Genomic DNA, 21,785 nt, shown 5'->3' on the forward strand with positions numbered 1-21,785 from the left:
GAAGCCGGGGCATATCACTAGTCTTTCTCATGTCACTCACAAAGATAACAAAGTACAAAAATAGAAATGCATAATGTAAGAAGAAATGTTACTGCGACCGCTAACGACTTTGAAGGACGGACTACAATGTGCAGTAAATATAAAAAGATTATGGCTCAGGTCCGTGTTTATAATTCATAATAATAATAAAGAAACACGTTTGGCTTTGACTGGTAGCGGGTTCGAACACCGCTGGGGGCAAATTCGAAGTATTTCGAAGTCAAGGATATGCATATAAAAATGTTTCTTTGTATGTTTATCCGATATTTAGTCGCCAATAGTCGCCATAGAAAAGCTCTTGGCGACAATAGCCCAAGTGGCTGAACCGATTTCGATGAATTTTGGCTGACAGAAATGGATGACACTTAGAAAAAGTACAAAATTGGTATACTTTGATAACAAAAATAAATCATAAAAGAACTGAAATAGGCAACGAAAGTTTTTATGGAGAATCAATTCATCTTGAAAATGCATTTTCATATGCTTTTGGTACAAAATCAAATCATTTCTGTGAAAAAAACAAAGATTATACAGACGAAACCACAGGCAAGAGCTAGTATACCATGAATGTGATAATCGATTACATCGATTTTCAGCTCCGCTTACGATTACAAATGTCATTTAACACGCTCAGAGCGGCTCGTGTTGCGTATTCATATAGAAAACCAATAATTCATATTTGAATGGATTAAAATAAATAACAGAATACTGAATTATATCCTTTTTCTGCGTGATTATAAAAGAAAAAAATTAAGTAGCAAAGGCGTTTGGGGCGATTTTTGAATCAATAAATATTATTTATACAAACAAGTGAATTTGTTTCTAAAAATGCATAACTCGATCTGAAATAAATCTCTAGAAAGATCTACTACGATGCAGTAACATACTCGTAATACCAGAATTAAGTTAAAAAGTTTGAAAAGCGAGCAAATCCGCGGGAAAAATATAGTACGCATTTACCATGACAGTGAAAAAAGCACACGCAATAAAAAAGACAACAATACTCACTAAAAACAAAATCGCATCACTGGCACAAAACAAAAAAAGAAAACTGCACTTCGAATTACGAAATTCAAATTTAGAACGCACGCGCAGCGCGCACGAGGCTCGGAACGACGCTACGATAAGCTATCGCGGCCGTTAGCTGGCCGTAACGACGCGTTACCGGTCACAGATTACACAGGTGTGTTGGTGCGGGGTTTTATGCCTATTTTTTGACGTCGCGAAGAGGAAAATGCGTTGAAAATTACGTGACGGTTGTTTTTTGTTTTAAAATTAGAATTGTTAGCAATATAATATGCCTTTTTATTGAATATTGTCGTGGACTGACAAAGTAGAGTTTAACATTAGAATTTGCCTGTATGCGTCAATCGATAAACATAATTGTAAACAACACAGTATATTAAGCTAGATATTAATGCTAATTAATCTAAATGTTCTTAATATAAATATCTACGTAATATAATGCAATCATAAGGTTAACGAGATTATAAATAAATCCAACGATATGGCGGTAAGCTGTTAATTAAACAAGATAACGCTGATGAATTGGCAACTAAGTTATATCTCTCAGTATGTTTCAATGAAACGCGTATCAAAATAAAACGATGACGTCAACATCAACATGTGACGACGTCATTTTCACGCAAAACTTCCATGAAAACAGCCACAAAAATTATAATAATATGCGTTCTAACATACGTTGTTACAATGAAAACATTTCTATTGTTATAGAAATAGGCCGTGCTTGATTTTACAACAAGGTAAGGAATCTAGGTCGATGTATGTAAAACATACAAGTTTAGGCATAATTTCAAATGGAATATCTACGTACATATCAATCTATGTCATATCTCTAGTTGGTTATCAAGATCGGAAATGGAGGTGGCATCAAACTGAAATATCGACTAGCTTATGGTTCCCTTCACTGGTTGGGTTTTATTGACGGTCAAGCTGTAGATCCTGGCCACACAGGTGTTGCAGCGGTGGGAACGAGAGGTGGGAATAGCTCAAGCCCGCGTTTTCGTCCGTTTGTCAAAGTATTTATCGCCCACGTAAATTACTACACTATCTTATAAAAAAAAAACAAAAAAATATACATTTTTACCTTTGAAGCTTTTGTAGTCAATAGAGGATAGCCTTTTCCAAGATTATAACTATTCCAAAAAATAATATAAAAGCGAAAGGTCACTGACTGAGTCACCTAACACGAAATCTCTGAAACTACAAGTGCTAGGAGTCTCAAATTTTGAATGGGGGTTCCTTTTAAAACGCAGGTGCTCACTATGATGGGATTTTGCTAAATTCAACCCCTATGGGGGTAAAACGGGGTCTACGCGTACGAAGTTGCGGGCGGCTGCTAGTATTAGTATATTATTGAAAAATCTAAGAGTAATTTGGTGCCAATGATTAATTACGCCAAGTCAAACAGTTGTAGCTATCAAAAAAAGAGATAACAAAAGAGCAAAAGATTCATTCATTAATAGGATCTGGATAATTTTACTAAATTGAGTGTGTCATCTTTTATCATTTCTGTAACAACAACTACACAACAAATTAAATGATGAAACGTCAGTATCACAATTGATAAGAGTTTGTTGTTTTCTGGCATATTTGATTTATCGGAATTTTACTGTTGTAATTCCCTCAAAAACATGATGAATTCACTGACGCCCGTATTCACAAACATTACTATGAGGTCTCACAGTACGCGTGGACGCACAGGGTGACACGCGAACCAATCACAGAGCTCTATTCAACGCTGTGCGTTCGATTTGCTGCTTCATTTAAGCAAGCATCGTTTGTTGGGCGTGAGAAGATAATGTTGCTGAACAACTTTTCACGAAGTTTGGTATAAAAATGACAGAGGTCATATCAATAAATCTGTGCACAATTCCTCCACGTTTCAAAGACACTTGTTTACACCTAACCTCAATAAATGAGTCAGTCTGTCTGTAATGCTATGCTTCTAAAAAATCCTCATTTCATAAAAACTTCGATTCGATAAAGTATACGTATACCATTTATTACGAAACTTGCGAAGCGATAACGTTTTCACGTAAGAGATCATTCCTACGGCAATTCAGTTTTGCGGGATACAGTAATACAGGACCCCGCAAGACTGGACTGTCGACACATTTTTTCGGGACATTTTTCGTTTTTTTGCGGGACACTGCTAACGGGATGTTCGTGTGAACGTTATTAAAACACGTTTAATACTAAACTGCAAAAAACAGTTCCTGCACAAAAAGGGATATCTCCGTGAGAACAAGCCTTTAGACTGTAACCTTGTCTACCAAGGCACAAGCAAATGCTTCCAGACGATCGTTCTTAGAAAATGCCCGTTCCATGCTACGGATGCAGCAAAACGCCGAGTTTCGAAAGCGACTGCGAGTGGACAGTTATTTTGGGAAGTCTATTCATATCTACGGGCGGACACATCAAACCAGTGCTGGAGTGTGCTAGGTGCATAGATAAGTAACGATGTTTAGATAAATAACAGGATTGGCCAGGTGTAGGCCAAATCCTCCACTTGTGTCTGGCGAATAAGAGAAGGTCGTTTTGCAGTGAAGATTGAATGACCTGATGATAATTTATTTTAAAGGAACAGTGCTGGAGTGTGCTAGGTGCATAGTAAAGAGCGATGTTGAGATAAATAACTAGATTATGAGCTTGGGGAGTGTAGGACAAATCCACGATTTGCCTCTGGTGATTTAGAGAGGGTCGCGCTCCAGCAGTTGGAGAGACTAAATGGGCTGATGATGAATTATTTGAAGGACAACGTTACAACCAAAGATGTAATCAAAGCGACTGTAAATAAGTACTACTCAATATTCAGTTTTTATTTGCTTTAAAATTAAGATAGATTGATGTTACCGCGTCAAAAGACCATTTTGTCGCTGCTAATACATATTTAAAACAGTTTTTTTAAAGAATTATATGAAAAGTCAATTTAGTTTATTACATTTTTAAGTGAACAAGGTCTCAATTGTTGCTAGCTTAACCTTCATAAGATCAACACATTGGCTTGTGAAAAGAAAATAAAGCTAGAGAGAAATGGCAATAATTTTTTTATGAGTAAGATAAGAAGATGTAAATATTTTAGTGTTACTGTTAATAATTTGTAAGTTAAATGTTTTTGTTGGTTACACCACTCTACAATTTACTACTTTATGTATTTTTTATCTTGTAACGACTATTCTACCTAAAGATCCAAAATACAGAACTGTCCTATCTGTGACATTGACAGCGGTGCGCCACCGGCAATACCGGATCGCTGGTTCCGATTTTTGCCATGTTGTAAACTAATAGTTGAACGATGGTGGCGTCCCCCCTGTCAATGAGTTTGGTGGGACAGTTCAGTGTAGGTCATCTAAGTATATCTTTCAGTCTGTCAACCTGCACTTTACAATTAGCAATTTGACGTTTCATGCATTTTTAACTTACATTAAAGTATTGACTATTCTGCCTAATTTACAGTCTGTCAAGCTGTTTATTCTATGCATTGTTCTGTTGGAGGAAAACACGCGAGGCCGCAACTACAAGCCTTCGACTCAACTACAAACAACGAACGACCATTACAAATTGATGAAAAGATCCATATTTACACCACTTGTTATGGAATTAACATTATGTGTCATATTTGACGTAAAAATACGCCAAAAGTTGTTGTTTAAGTTATTGATGTCAGCCGCTGAATTGAAGACGACTGACAGATTTGACAGTTGAATATTTGGTCATTGTGGATTGAACAGGCATAAAATTTTTTATGTTACTAATAAAAATAAGCTTTATTGGCTTACAAATATTGACGTTGTTATTATTATATTCATACGTAAGTGTTCTAGAATGACGTCTCTGTTATAATAATCTTTGACGCATTCAATTTATTTATTTATTTTATTGGGCTATCAACATGAGATACAGTATTATACACAATTAAAAAAAAAATTAAGCCAAAGGTCTCTAGCTAACTGCTCCCACACAAACGATAACCACAGCATGCATAATATTATAATGTAAGCAATTGGTTATGATGAGACGAAAAACAAAGTGTAAGTAAAGCAAATTCGTATTTTTTGCTTTACATTTTAGTTTCCATCTAGTCTAGCACATTTATAAAGCAGAAGAGTGTGTTTGTTTGATCGCGCTAATATGAAACTTTACAGTATTATTCTTTATAACCCAGAATAACAATATAGGCTATAATTTATGACAAACTTTTTTACTTTTGATGATCGTATATCTAGCTCTAGACAAGCCAATTTGAAACCTTAGCTCGCTCATTTTTTGTACCTAAATGTATTTAATATGATACGTTTTTTGGATACACCGACAGACTGGTTTCCTGTGCAGTTTTTTGAGTAGGCAAAAAGTTTCATTATCGCGGCTAAGGCGGCAATATATCCGTTATCTACGCGGTATGTTGAACCGGGGTTGTTACACTGTTGTATAGCAAAGTTAACAATACCCACTGGTATAACATCGAAATATGGGCAAATATTCGTAGATTTGTATTAAACTAGCGGCCGCTAGCGACTTCACCCGCGTGAAATTTTGTCTGTCACAGAAAATCTTTGACGCGCGCGTCTCTATTTCAAAATAACTATATACCTTCACTGGTTGGGTATTGGCGGTCAAGCTGTAGATCCTGGCTACACGGGAGTTGCAGCGGTGGGAACGAGAGGTGGGAATAGTCCCGATCCATGGGAAGAGTGGGGATGGTTTTATTCTACTCTATTGCTGTACTAATATAAATACACGTTCCGTAATTCAACCACCTTTACGGGTGACTGATCTCCTTCTTTGTAATCGTAATAAACGCAATTTTTCAACGAGAATAAAGCATGAAGTGCACACGACAGTCCATAAAGATAAGGGACTTTGTATCTAATGTAATTTTGTAACAGAAGATTTTGCAATTATTTTCTTTTCTTATTTTTTCTAAAGTAGTCATGACCATGCCCACCGTATGGCCGGCATTTTGGGACACGATGTAGCCCTTATTTTATTATTTTGCTGTCATCTAATATACACAAATATTATAAAGAGGAAAGATTTTATTGTTTGTTTCAAGTATTGAATAGGCTCCGAAACTATTGGACCGATTTGAAAAAAACTTTACATTGTCCCTGATTATTTTCATAATTTTTATTGGCACGTGGCGGTACGGCATTCGCCGGGTCAGCAAGTAGCTCCATTAGAGTGCCATGAGCCCATGACGAAGCCTGTACTATAGCTTCATTCTGCGATATAACATAACTTATAAAGCACTGCGATTAAAATATCACAGCGACATTAGGTATCGGGTGACGACACCGGACCACACGCTGTGACTGAGATGGGTAATCAGTAAATTGATAAGACTCACGTTTCGTTACAGTATGGTGGCAGATTTTATGCGTCTAAATGATCATACGCGTGTAATTAACGTTACAGATTCGAGCATTACACCAGTGAGGAAAGAAAACTGACCATTATAGTTTATGAATTTTTGTTAAAATCTTGTGTATTTTTAACTTTTTTTTAATTAAGCGTCCAGTTATTTCATGTGTGGCATATTTTTATTGCCGTCACGAGAAAGTACCGATCTGTCATCGACTGCACTTAACTCATGATGACTTTCTCACTAATGATTTGTTATGATTTAGTACAATTTACTACTTCGTTAATTGAATTAATTAGTTCATCGTTAAATAGTTGTTTACGTATAAATGTTTAAAATAAGACTCACCGAGATAAATCAAAAATCCCAGGAGAGGACGAGCTGTGGGGAGAAACACCCCACGACTGACCACAGACAACAACCACCCGCCATTTTATGGCGAAAAGCGCGCGAAAAACTCACCGATACGGAAGGAGGAAGGATGTCTTTTTGCCGTTCCAATTTCAAATGCTCCATTAGTCAAATTGTTGGCGCCCTTTTGTTGACTTTTTTTTCCTAAATCCAAATCGTGCAAAAAGTATATGCATACAGTAGCCGAGTTCCGCTTTTTTCGGAAGAAAATTGACGTTTTTTGCGAACGTCGCGAGCGAGTCTTTGTAAGTCAATGGAGTGTGAACCTTAATTGAATTTAAACTAGGCTTTAAATGTATAAAGACAGGTTCTTTAGATTGCTAGCATCATTTGTTTTATAGGGATTATGATCATCAGACTTACCAAAATATCTGTCAAATTATGACGAAATATTTTTTGGCACATGTCACTAAGGAAGTTTGACTGAGTCTCACTTTCTCCCGGGACAAACTTGGTCTTCACTGGTTAGGTTATTTAGGGTCAAGCTGTAGAAACTGTAGAAGGTCTTGATGACACAGAAGTTGCATTGGGAACGAGCGGTGAGCCGGTGGGTATAGACCAGTGTCACTTTCCCCCGGGACAAACTTGGTCTTCTCTGGTTGGGTGATTGGCCGTCAAGCTGTAGATCCTGGCTACACAGGACTTACAGCGGTGGGAACGAGAGGTGGGAATAGTCGTTTCATCAATCACAGGAAGCTTCATAACGCAGACGGATCGCGACAAATGTGACAATATCGCAACTGACGCATCATACGACCCAGTAGGCGGCTCGCCAAGTATCCAGGGCTGACACTTTTGAGAAATAAAGGTTGTTTTCTGGCGTTTTTAATTGATAAAAGTACCAAAAGCTCAATTCATTCCTCTTCTTCCCAGCACCAGGCCATAATGTTGTCCCAAAGTGGTGGTAGAGCAAGCTATATTTGGGACGTGTATAACGGGACGGGACCCTGGAAAGGGTCTAATATTTGGATTCCATAAAAACGGGTTACTGGCAATTTGCGTCGACTCGTCACGCATTTGTAGGTGAATTCGTCATAAAAAGTGATAAGTACACTGTCTGTTTGTCACGAGAGATGTATGAGACCATGAGCTTGTATGTGACAAGCTTTTCTCTGTGACATTATTTATCAAGAGCTATTTTTGAAAATCACGTTTCTAAACCAGTACTTGAACAGCCCTTGTAGTCAAAAGGAAGCCGTGCAAACGTGAAGGGTAAGAAAACTTTTTCCAGGCTCATAATCAAGGGTAATTACATAATCGAGGGTAGCTATTTATAAATAAATGCTTGGCATCTCGGAAATCCAGAATGACGTCATTCAGAAGACCACATTATGGGTATTGTTCAGAATAGTAAGCTAAAATTACAGTGGGTTGTCATGTCAGGAGGACCGATGAAAGGTGGAGTTAACAGTTACAGAATCTTGGAATATGTAGTATAGGATGTTCTCCTCGATGGACTCAAGTAGGTACTCAAGATATGTTTGGACTTGACAGACACAGTAGCCGAATAAAAAAGGGGGAGATAATTCTTCGTTGCATTCCGTAACTTACGGTTTACGTTACACACGTCCATAGGTTGAAAAAGTTAATGTCTTCATTATCATCATCATCATTTCAGATATACAGGGTGTTGATTTCAATACACGCCATATTTATTTAGGTGATATATTATGACTTACATAAACGCATTATCCACCAAAAAAAAAATTACAAACGAAAGTGGAATTTTTAGCGAATATTTTCCGTGCAACATCAACTGTACTATGGCTCGCAATAATGCAATACGTTTACATTGTGGCACCCATCGAGCTACGCGGATCGCTCGCTTATCATGTTGGATAGTCTACTGAAGGAAGCCACGTAAAGTAGGTAGTGTAAATAGGTATTTTTCTTTGACTAACTAAAGTTAAAGTTCGCTTTAAATTAGTTTGCTGTTTCCTATTTGTGAGTGAGTGTATTGGAGCGCTTTCCGCCACTACCTACCGCGACGGCGGGAGTATTTTCTACACAAAATTACCAGATTATTAACTTCCTACATTAAAAAGGAATCTCCTTTAAGTTTAGAGCTAGGTACTTACCGATGCGACTTCAGATGGGTTTCCACGTGCCTTCCCGTAACAGTAAACCATGTTTACGTATCTACTCACGAGCACTGTACGTATGGTTAGGCATATTCCTAACACTCACTCACTATTACCACACTCACTATCACACGTTCACACACTAACTACTCAAAACCGCACGAGAAAACAATCAAAAATCGCAAATCACATTCGATGACCGAAGATCTTTGTTAACTACAGATCCGTCCTATCATAATTAATGCTCTTATAGCAAGCTTCCAAAATACTCAAATGCAAATGATTTGTAGTAGCTCAATCGTTATTATTAAAACGATAAGAATATCAATACATTTTGATAGTTATTTCGTGTAAGTAAGTAATGAAATTAAGTTCATTTAAAATAATCACGAACATGATGATGAATTATTTTATGTAAGTTATGAAGAATGGAAGTTTAACCTGAAACTAACTAACAGCCTAACAGTCGTTCAGGGAATTTAAATTAAACGCCGATAGAAATTAAATTACGTTATTATTTTAAATCAAATTTTTACAGAGATAGATCACGGTAGTAAGAAGTTTATGTACTAGAAAACATTTATCAAGCAGAGAGGAAGAGAAAAGTTGAAGTTACAAGGCAAGAAATAAAGAAATAGCGATTGAGTACTAGGAATTCTAAATACGAGCTAGATTTCGCGGAGCGTGCGCGCAGCCTCTCGGCGTGGAAAGCAAAATCGGACTGATGAATGGAGAAAATCGATGATCCACGATTGAGCGCCGATGACGCCCGAAACACGAAGATGAGCGAGCGAAGTATGTATTGCAGTGGTTCCCAAACTTATTTAGTCTACTGCCCACTTTGAGAATAAATTATTTTTTAGCGTCCCCCATTTTTGTAGTCAAGAATCGAGTCAGTCGATGTCTAAGAGTCATCCTCGTAGATGACGCCTCCCAAGCCTCTACACAACGTCCTGATTTTTTTTCTGGGTCTCTTACCGCCCCCCTTTAAGCCTGCAGCGCCCACAAGGGGGCGTTATCGCCCACTTTGGGAAAGACTGATGTATTGATCATCAGTCAGTGCACATCAGTGCGAGCCCGATGTCCGTGCGGCGGTATTAGTATTTAAATGAAAGAAGTGCTAAAAGATAGAAATTTTGTTTAGATACTGAAATCAATCGAGTTTAAAAACAAAATCTTGTCTTATCTCCTATCGAAAGTGAAGGAACAAGAGTTTGCCAGTGTGTTATTTCTAGGTGTTCAGTTTGCGGTATTAAGTAAGTTAAGTTTTATTTTAATAATTACTATCGTAAAGACGTAAAAGTTATTAAGGTAGAGAGCTAGAGATGTAAGGAATAACGAACCTGTATGAAAGAGCATTATTGTCATCTGTTTACAGTACTTTTGAATGATAAGTAGTTACAAGCTTGTCACACACATAAAAGCATGGTTTAATTTAAAAAAAAATAATGTAGGTTCTGTAAAAAAAATATTTTGCGGAAGGAAGCAAATTCGTGTAAAAGGTTTTTTATTAATTAAAGAGTACTTAATTAATTAGTTTTTAGAACAAAAAATAAACTCGTAACGTGATAAGGTGTAAGTAACTAATTTAGTCATTACATTTTTAGGGTAGATTTGGATTAAGCTCCGTCCAGTAGTCGTCGTTGAACTCACAGCTGATTGTGGCTGATAGTTGACTGACTCATGGGCGAGCGCGGGTAGTGGGGCGCGGGACGGGGGGCGCAGCGCTTGCCCGGGTCACCGGGTGAGCGCCGCGCGCCGTTTTCGTTGGGGGACTATTCTGCACTGTAGTGGTCGATTATGGAAATCGTAGATATTTAAAAAATAATTTAAAAAAATTTTGAAGTCAGTTTTTTTGCTGATTCGTGATCAGAATAAGCTACTTAATCAACTCCCTAAATATGGCGGGTATTGAAATCAACACCCTGTATAGGACGTCCACTGCTGAACATAGGCCTCCCCCAATGCTTTCCATGTTGATCGATTGGTAGCGGCCTGCGTCTCCCTGCTACCTTTACGATGTCGTCGGTCCACCTTGTGGGACGTCCCACGCTGCGTTTTCCGATACGCGGCCTCCATGTCGGCTTACTATCGGTTAGCGGCATAATGTCTTCATTAAATTCTGATAAAATTTGGCACTTACGAACGGCTAAAAAATGAACCGTAGGGGGTTCTTCTAATCTTTACAAGCGCTTCGAGATTTTCGACTTACACCCTGTTTCTGAAATAATATTTCAGAAACTTCAGTGTAGTTTAGACAAATCTCATATCAAATTTGCACCATAGACAACCCTAAGCCCGCGAATTCCCGCCAATTGCCAAAACGCGGGAGTTCCTCACCGGCGATGACGCGCCTTACCGTGAGTTATTGCACTCTTTCTGGCATCTGGATGGCTCTCATACACCCATGCGGGCATAATTATGGCCGTTACATCTGCAAATTGTAGTCTGCTAGCAGTTCTGGCACAGTGTGAGTGAGGCATGTATGAAATGATGTCCTCATGAGGGTCACTTTTCAAACAACAATTCCTTGAATGGAGGCGGCGTACCGAAAACGCAGCGTGGGACGTCCACCGACAAGGTGGACCGACCACATCATAAAGGTAGCAGGGAAACGCTGGACGCAGGCCGCTACCAATCGATCAACATGGAAAGCATTGGGGCAGGCCTATGGCTGAAATGATGATGATGAATTCCTTGAATTAACTCGAAGCTATTTTTATAGCTTGATTCGAAACTGGCCGAAGTTAACTAAGAAACAGAACATTCTAGTGACGTCAAATAAATGTGGATATCTCTATATCAACTATACGGAGACTGTTGTACGGAGAAAGCGTTATCAGCTCATAAAAGTATCTCAATTGACTGGTAGTGTCTCTACTCTAGAAAAACTGATATTCGTGACAGTACCGATTTCGTGATCGTTAATTTAGTGACGTAGCGAATCGTTCGTAATTGAATCTGTCACTTCGTCTATAACCACAGAAACAAGACAACGAATTGATTAGTTTACAACTAACCAAATGCGCATGATCTACGGGACTATTCCCACCTCTCGTTCCCACCGCTGCAACTCCTGTGTAGCCAGGTTCTACAGCTTAACCGCCAATAAAAACCCAACCAGTGAAGGTCAAGTTTGTCCCGCACTTGATCTGACACCTCATACCAAGAACCCATATCTACCTTAAGAGAACTTACAAGGAAGTCCTTCTAAAAAGGTAATGGTCCATTTAAAAGACATACTCCACAGATTGAGCCATAATGTCGTAATAAGTATAATGCATGCGCATTGCCACAGGGCTGCGCACGCGACGCATACTAAAAGTGCCGCGAAGGGTCTTCCAAATATGGGCAAAAGGTACAATTTCGGTGGACAGTGATGACATAATTAACTAGCTTTCCGCCCGCGGCTTCGCCCGCGTGGAATTTTGTCTGTCTCAGAAAAACTTTATCGCGCGCGTCCCCGTTTCGAAAACCGGGATAAAAACTATCCTATGTCCTTTCCCGGCACTCAAACTATCTCTATACCAAATTTCATCAAAATCGGTTCAATGGTTTAGGCGTGAAAGCAAGACAGACAGACAGAGTTACTTTCGCATTTATAACAAATGGATGAAAAATTGAATATTGAATACTACGCTTTCTAGATAGTTGACAGTTCAACTTTCCCCCCGGGACAATCTTCTTGACCTTCACTGGTTGGGTTTTTATTGGCAGTCAAGCTGTATATCCTGGCTACACAGGAGTTGCAGCGGTGGGAACGAGAGGTAGGAAGGAATAGTCCCGTACGCTTTCTAGGCTCAAACTTAGCAAAGATTCTACCATAGGTACCAGACTATAGATACAGGTTGTCCCAAAAAGTAGTGTCAAGCTGAAGCCCAGAGGTAGAGCATCACTAGGGCTATGGGACTATTCCCACCTCTCGTTCCCACCACTGCAACTCCTGTGTAGCCAGGATCTACAGCTTGACCGCCACAAAACCCAACCAATGAAGGTCAAGATTGTCCCGGGGGAAAGTTAAACTGTCATTGGATCCGCAACGAAATTAATCAGAAGAACATAGGAAGAGTTCGAAATTAAGGTTGGACTACCCTCCATTGCAAAGCGGATGATAGGTGACAAACAAAGGTTTAAAACATTTAAGAAAAGATCACTAGGGCTATCCGAATCAACGCAACTTTTGATAGTTTTCGAGTTTATATGATTATTTTTATAACTTACAGGATTTTTGTACTTATAAATTATACTTTAAAAACTTTTTGTGTTACATCATAGGTACACGTCAGGCAGAAATTAGCTATTGCTATAGAAGCAAACAATAATTCAGCTGTCCTGTCCGTGTATCGATTGTCGTGCGGTTCAAATTATTCATGCCCGTATGTATTTCGGTGCTAGACGTATCGACCGGTTACTCTGTTGAACCTATGTTTGGACAGTCTATTTTTATTGGTATTGGTTCCCCATACCCCATACCATGGACAGCTATAGGTTATGGGAGTCACGTATTTGAAGGTTATATCCAGGAAAGCCAGAGAGGAAATCTGACGGCCAGAAATCACAGGAAAAGAGATATGAGAAAAAAGGAATAAAGGTGGAATCTAGCAAGATTACTTTTAAAAAGTAGACGTTTGTGGATTGCTCCAGTATTTTGTTAATAATTTATCAGTTCAGTTTTTAGAATTTGGTTTTGTCATAAACTGAACCAGTAAAAACAGGATCCAGTTTATTTACACCAAGTATTCCCACGTATTAAACGTGTTCCCACTAGCCATTTTTTGCAAACACCGTATTGCAACAATCAATAACCTGCAAAAAACGGGTACTGCGTGAGCACACAAGCCCAGTTTAGTGGGATCCATCAAGCCCATGCAGGTCCTATTCAACGGACTGGGCGGCTGTGGAAAAGGGCCCTAAGATAATTTTCGTTGACTATTACAACATAACCGACGTAACCACCACACGTGACATCCGTCACGAAGTCTAGTTACGGCATTGGTGAGACCGTGACCTGGTAGAGGTCGCGCAGTTCGATTCGGCGACACACCGCCTATGATAACTGATAATATTTCTGTATACTGATTAGTTCATTATTCTGGAAGTAATTGACCCTCTTTGACTTAGTTTACCAACCAAGTTTTTGTCCGCGCGTGTATTTCCTAAGCGACATAGATAGTCTATCACAAAAAAAAATATAAAAAATACTTTATTGTAGCTGAAGAATGTAAAAGAACTTGAATAATTCCAAAGAATTCGCAGAAATACGAATTCCCAACGCTGCTATTTTTTCATACTTACGAGTCATACGAATCCCACTCATATTTCGAGAGATACATCTCCTAATCGGAAAGTATGACTGTAGTTTGTAAGTAAACAATCCAACTTTCGCATTTTTGATGATAAATACGGCAATACGAGATTGAGTCGATCAAGGGATCGATACTATTACGATAATTACGAGTCCTGAAACCGCATGGAACCGCGCAGCCTTCTAGAACTTTTAGACAGAAAGCCTGAATAATTATACTATTACGCCTTCTTGACGTAAGGCAACGTAACAGGCTTTATTACGTTGTAACTGTCCGAAAACTATCTAAATATAACGCGAGTCCACACGCGACGCTATATCGCACATCGGACTTCACATTTTTGTTACAAATTCGCTCTTATCACAACTGTATAAGAGTCACAGAGTTTAGCTTGATAAGCTGTCGTCTATACATCGCTGGCCCGCTGACCTACACGTTGATATGGCCACACCCACGCACACATGTATGCGATAATCGAACGGTTACCCGGAATCTGCAGAATCGAGATCTACATGGAGATTCTTGCGCTGTTTCTAAGCACTGGGCCATTAGAACCGAAGCAGTGGTGGGGTAAAATTAATACTGGGACGTGAGTGCTTTTTAAAAGCCTATTTTGAGAAAATACATGACCTTATCATCATCATCATCATTTCAGCCACATGACGTCCACTGCTGCACATAAGCCTCCCCCAATGACTTCCACATCATACGGTTGGTAGCGGCCTGCATTCAGCGCCTTCCTGCTACCTTTATCAGAATGACTTTATACATGGAAAAATTAGCTTAATTCTCCAGAAGTCGACACCCATTTACTCTCAATTCTTTTTTCGACAATCATGTATATGACATCCATTTCAGCATTTCAAATTCTAATTATGTAGGCTCCTTTCATGGCATTTACACGCCTTAAAAATAGCTAGCCCTGCCACAACATTATTGGCTAGTGCCTCAAAGTGGCAGAAGCATGAACAAATCAAATGATTTCAATCGTTCCGTGGCATTTCATTCAATGAAAGCGCGTAATCCTCCAGCGCCACATTTCAGCTTTATTTTTGTCGGTGTGACGTCGCGTGACGACTACGCGACGATGTTTCATCGGCGCGTACGCATTGCTATTTCAACTGATATTCCGACGATATACGCTCGATAGGCGGATTCCATTGAGTGGATTGATTGCTGTAAATGTTTTGCAGTCTTCATATCCAAAAAATCATAACCCATTATAACCCACTAGCTTTCCGCCCGCGGCTTCGCCCGCGTGGAATTTTGTCTGTCACAGAAAAACTTTATCGCGCGCGTCCCTGTTTCAAAAACCGGGATAAAAACTATCCTATGTTCTTTCCCGGGACTCAAACTATCTCTATGCCAAATTTCATCAAAATCGGTTGCGAGGTTTAAGCGGGAAAGCGTAACAGACAGACAGACAGACAGACAGACAGACAGACAGACAGAGTTACTTTCGCATTTATAATATTAGTTGGGATTGGGATCTCAGTATTTTAGTCTGTCAGAGTCCAACTTTGTAATTCAAAATTAGTTTGGCGAATTAGGCGTGAAAGTATTAAATTACATTACGGAAATACAAGAGATAGGTACTTGGTAAGCGTAGGACACCCTCCATCTAGGTTAGAGTGACGGATTGAATAAGTTCTTTGGCAGAAGCAGGATACGACAAGCCGAAGACGAGGTGAAATGGTGCATATTGGTGGAAGTCTACGTTCAGCAGTGGACTTCTATAGGCTGACAAAGGTGACTGAGTTTCTTTCGCCACTTCTTCTCTGGCCCATAATTATGTTGTCCCGAAGTGGTGGTAGGGCAAGCTATTTGGGACGTGTATAAGCGCCCTGGAAAGGACCTAAGTACTGAATAAAATCTTTAGACTTTGCAGATAGTAAATCAGACAGAAAGAGCAAAAATTTTGATGCAAAATAACACTTATATTAGCTCTGATAGCACTTACTAGCACTGTATAAGATATCACAGACTCAGGCCTTATGTGCCGCCATGTGTACCACGGGAAAAATGAAAGGTTAACTTTCGTGATAGTCTCGACTCAAGAGAGTATGTCTATAAATAATACGTCTAAAACCGACATGTTACACCCATTACGTTATTATTAGCAACGCTGACATAGAATCCACAATGTAGGCAGACTGAGCATTACACTTTGCTACTTTAAATCGGACACTAAAGAAAAGAAATTATATGTAACCGTCACCGCATGACGCGATCATGAAGCGATCAGGCTTCTAAAGCCCGGTCTGTGAGCGCACGTAGAATTTTGTCCAATAACCCCAAGCTACCCATCCTTATCGCTCGCGCGTAATTATATTGCTGTCGCGACTGTGCGACGGGCGGCAGTAGTGAGTGTGCGAGCGCGACAGCAATATAATTACGCGCGAGCGATAAGGATGGGTAGCTTGGGGTCATTGGACAAAATTCTACGTGCTCGGCGACCAGACTATAGAACTAGGTCTAGGGCCGGGACCTACTTACGTCTGCTACCTTGTGTCACAAGTACCCAGCACGTGGCGAACACGCGTGGGTTTCAGGTTCGATTCCTGCTGCGTTTGTAAACAAATTATTATTGCATATCGATGCAGTTCGTCATCGTTAATGTTTGTCGCAGACGGAAAATTAATATCTAATTTTAGTGTTATACTTATTACTAATACAAAAGATACTCTTGTCTGTTTGTTGTTTTCGAGCGAAATTAATAATTGTAGATAGGAATGAGAGAGGAAATAGTGTATTTTATGCCACAGACAACTGCCCCCCTAGACAAAATGCCAAATGTGACAGATTTTATATCGAAAGATGGTCGAAAAGCCATTTTTTGGTATGGAGTTTCAACGCATTTGATTTTCGACCCACTAAGATGTCATAGGGGATGAAAGTTTTTTATGGGGAACTTGCGAATATCAGGCATCCCAAACCATATACCAATGTAGGCTAAATCTTTTCTGGCAAGTTAGATGGTTTTGCCCCTGGATAGGAGACTAAAATAATCTAATATTTATTTGAACACCAACAAGGTTACATTGAGGCTTCACAAAAGTAACTATAAAAAAATGACACTTATATAATGACAATATTGATACAAAGGTATTTAAGAAGTTTAGATAAATACCTTTGGTAAGAAATACGATGATAAAGTGTAATAAAAACTATCTATGCCAGGGATGGTAGACTTGATTAGACCCAAGATCTACTACTGATTGGCCACCCCTGATCTATGCCATATTAACATTTACATGAGAAGAAACCACAGTAGCTTGAACAAAATAAAAGTGCCTCCTAAGATTATGTGCTCAATTTACAATGCTGTTCGGAGAATATTATGGCATCGAAATACTACATTGTCTTTATTGGCAACCAATTGATCGGCACTTGACTGTTGTCCTTAATTTAACTGCATTGTGTATTTGACGTGAAGCAAGAACAATTTTGATTTTTCATTAATATAATATTTTATTTTACTACATTTCAATGAAGTAGTGAAGGTCCTAAGGGATTTATAAACTGACTAGGAATCTATAAAAAACCCTCTTAACTATTCTTCTAAAAAATAAAATTCTTGAGTGTTACTTGCAACAGCTTGATCATTCTTAAGTATATTCATCATCATATCAGCCACAGGACGTCCACTGCTGAACATAGGCCTCCCCCAATAAGTATATTCAGTAGGTCTGAAAAGAGGATGTTTTCTGGGTCAGCTAGTTTATTTTTTGAAGGACCAAGTTTTACATAATTTCAGTAAGTGTACATTTAATTACAATAAAGTAATTACTGTACAAAATAGATTTTAAGAAACAACCTTCATGCTTAATAGCACGCACATTGTGATCTTGTGGTATGTTTTCATTGACAAGATTTCACTTGACTTTCTACTCCCAGTATGTCAAGTGTAATAGAATATATTACGCTCACTAGTTTCTGAGAACTGCTTACATCTTTTGAGGGCATAACATTTTTGTAAATTGCTCTATTTGTTATTTGTAATTGGTTTACAAAGAGTTTGCAGTCTAGTTGTTTGGTAATAAAAATTTGTAATAAAGATACCATAACTATGTATAAAGTACATAGAAAAATCATAAATCTGTAATAAAACTTGTTCATGAAAGTTTTAGTCGTTGTAAAAACAAAAAGAAAGTAACTACAAAGTTTTAAGATAATTGTGGTATTTTCAGTTAAGCATGGTATTTTTTACCACTGAACTACTTTTAAAGTATAACCTGAGATCCTGTCCTGTCCTACATTATTAATAAACTTGTAATTTAATATTAAAGACTTAAAGTAAGTATCTTTAAGGCTTTAAAGTATATAGTAAACCAATGGAAGTGAAAGATTATTATGGTTATTAAAGACTTAAAGTAAGTATCTTTAAGGCTTTAAAGTATATAGTAAACCAATGGAAGTGAAAGATTATTATGGTTAAATGCTGGGATCAGACTGTTTACAAATGCCGTGATCACCATGATTCTCTCATAATATTGTATGTTGACATAAGCTATCAAAGTTTATTACACTGGACACGACATCTACTATGTTTACTAGTTACTTACTACAACAATACTCAACAGTTTGGCAAAAATCACTTCCTTGAAGGGCTTTGTCAACGAAAATGCATCAAAAAACTGGTTTCCTACTTTGGTATTGTGCGCCCGACGTCCTCGATAGCACGTTTCGCTACACAGCCAGGCGCCAGTATACTTACAGAAGTATAACCGAGCACTTTCATCAAAATAAAACAATTTTCAACTCGAATATTTATAGTTGAAAAACAAGTGTGCTAACTCGACCGGGACAGTGGAAACAGCGCGGGAACGTCGCACACACCGTCTTGTAAACCAACACGAACTGTATTTAACTGAAGAAAGACCGAAAACGTAGTCCGGCATGCAACCAAATACAGACAACAAAATATGACATCCATTGCACTGACCTGTATTCATGTGCCACGATGCCGGCGGCGCGGCTGTAATTGCTCACTCAAATATCCACAAAACAATTAGCACAGGCGACAATAAATACAGTCTAATTCACACAGTACTCATTTAGTTTTTTACGATTTTACTTTCTTGACAATCGCGAAGACGGCGCCGAGCGCAACGCGTTCGCACCACAGATGAGAACGTTTACCGGTGTTGCAAGAATTGAAAATTGTGCAACAGTAACGCCGTTCTTTGTCCGAAAATACCCGTTCTTTGTCCGAAAATACCTCGGACGTTTGATGTGCATCACAGATAAGGATAGATAGATGCAGCATGTGAAAAAATTTGTATGAAGCCGAGCGTGCCACTTTTTAAACGTCATTAGTGTCATTTTAGCGAATTTTAGTGATTGCCGCAACGTAAAAATAATCGTATCATCGTACTGCATTCGCAAAGTCATCGAAAGATATCGTGTGACTCGATTCGACAATTAATTAATTCCGATAAAACTGATAATTTGTTAAATACAAAACCAAAAACGTCTTTATTTACCTTTTTAAATAAATTAATTCTTACAAATCGTTCAATCTCGTTAATTTTTTTTACCCTACTAGCGTTTCAAGACAAAAATTTGTCAAGTGCATGAATACATGGATCAGTGTGTGTCTTATTGTTATGAGGAAGTACGGTTCCTTGGGATCGGTATGAGTGCACCACATACAGGGACCATGGTTTTAACTCTTAAGAGTACATCGCAGGATATGTATTAAAAACAATGCTACTTTATACTTCTTCTACTGCTACTTTATTCTAATTAATTAATTTGTTACTTGTGCTGTTAATTACAATTCTCAATCCGTAAATAATTTCTTCTTTCTACCGTGTTCGTACTACTGTCCTCGTAAAATCATCGTAACCGATTGTTGTAATCGGATTACATGAACATCACTCGACCATGTATGTCCATTTGGACATATCGGAATGGCACGCTTTGACGATCAACTTGCTGTATCTACTCTAATCCATATCTGTGGTTTGCATCGTTATTTTGACGGTAAGGTGTACCAGTGGGTCTAGACAAAGTGCAAATTATAATCGCAAACCAGTCGAAAAGTGGTCGAAAAGCCCCTTTTTTGTATGGAGTTTTGACGGATTCGATTTTCGATTCGATCAAAAAGTGCGTTTTGTCTAAATCGAATCCGTCAAAACTCCATACAAAAAAGGGGCTTTTCGACCACTTTTCGACTGGTTTGCGATTATAATTTGCACTTTGTCTAGACCCACTGAATCTCATGGCAAACAAAAATATTGGAAAAGTGTGTTTTTCATATGGCAATTGTCTATGGTTTAATTGTCACCTGTCAAAGAAAATTATGAAATCTGTCAGCCACTGCAAAATTTTTGTATTCTCTTCTTGACTAGGTATTTGTTATTTTTGTGAAAAAGTCGAAAATGTTATGACCATGTAAAGAAAATTGAAAAAGATTTCATAAAGCAAGATTGAATAATGGAGAAGTTTCCAATTTTTTTCTTTGAAATAAACTTGAAATAAATATAAGTAGAATAATTGTGAAATAATCATGAAAATATCTCTACAAATAAATAAGTTACAGGGCCCTAAAGTTGCGCATAACTATTCACGCCATTTTGATCGGTGTATTCACATAGTCATTCGGAGTACAAACAGTAAATCACCCCTGATCCAGCCAGTTCATTTTTTTTAAATCTAGCAGTTTTTAATTTTTCAGCTCGGGTCACTCAAGATTCTTTCTTAGTAAAATTTTGTAACCTTTTTCTTAAATAACCCAGACCTGGCCATATACAAAAAGAACGGCACCGCCTATGTTTCAGTTCCACGCGAAAATATGTAGGTAATTTAAATAATTAATTTCTCAGACATTTCTTTTCTCACAGACGATTTATTTAATTTTCAAGACATTTTCCTATGTTAAAAACCTGATGTATAACAACATTCTTCATACACACACATACCTACCTAAAATGTATATTCGTACTTCATGTTAGTCATAAAAGTAAAAAATTAAACAGTATCAAGATTGTTTATTCTAATTTCCCCAGTATTGCTCTCAACAAAGTTTATTTTCCCTATTTGCCATGAGATTCTGGTACACCTATAATTATTAATTTTTCTTTTTTATGCCCAAAAATATTTTTTTCATCATTACAGTGTAATTTTTTAATTACTGATAAATTTTTAATAAATGTAGTAACGAAATTTAAATATTTTTTTAATAATATCAAAAATTGAGAAACGATTTTGGTGCAATTCGGATCAGGGTTCCCAGCTTTGAATTTTCGCCCTAAATTTAGGGGGAAAAATATGGAATACAATTTTCTTTAAATAATTTAGCTTCAAAATAGCTAAAAACTTTATTGATACCACAGGTTGATAAACTTTGTATAGCCTGACCAGGAACATAAAAACCCTCGCCATGTTGCGGAAAACTAATGGTACTAATTTCTTTTAATGGCAACAGTAACTGAAAACTTCATTTACATGTCACCTTGCATGTCAGTCTATTGTTGTCAAAGTGTAAACAAACTTTATTTTAAATGTTTGCAATTGATTTTGTGAATTAAATTGCTAAAATATTTTTATAGTCGTGAA

The 21,785-nt window shown here is 38.0% G+C and overlaps 1 protein-coding gene across 3 annotated transcripts in view; it reads right to left on the bottom strand.

The window, feature by feature from the left end:
* The window catches only part of foi (solute carrier family 39 fear-of-intimacy), a 48,334-nt gene extending 28,961 nt beyond the window's left edge, over positions 1 to 19,373 (bottom strand). The window contains exon 1 of one of the 3 annotated variants that reach the window (XM_028305892.1): positions 19,168 to 19,373. The gene's annotated coding sequence lies outside the window, so the exon portion shown is untranslated. Of the gene's footprint in view, positions 1 to 1,047; positions 1,147 to 6,772; positions 6,826 to 19,167 lie in introns of those variants that run through there. The other 2 variants (XM_028305894.1, XM_028305896.1) reach the window with 2 other exon arrangements.
* Between the last annotated feature and the right edge of the window lie 2,412 nt (positions 19,374 to 21,785).

The sequence above is a fragment of the Ostrinia furnacalis genome, unplaced genomic scaffold (genome assembly GCF_004193835.3).
Source record: "Ostrinia furnacalis isolate ACB-3 unplaced genomic scaffold, ASM419383v2 OfSCF1808, whole genome shotgun sequence".
NCBI classification, from domain to species: domain Eukaryota; kingdom Metazoa; phylum Arthropoda; class Insecta; order Lepidoptera; family Crambidae; genus Ostrinia; species Ostrinia furnacalis.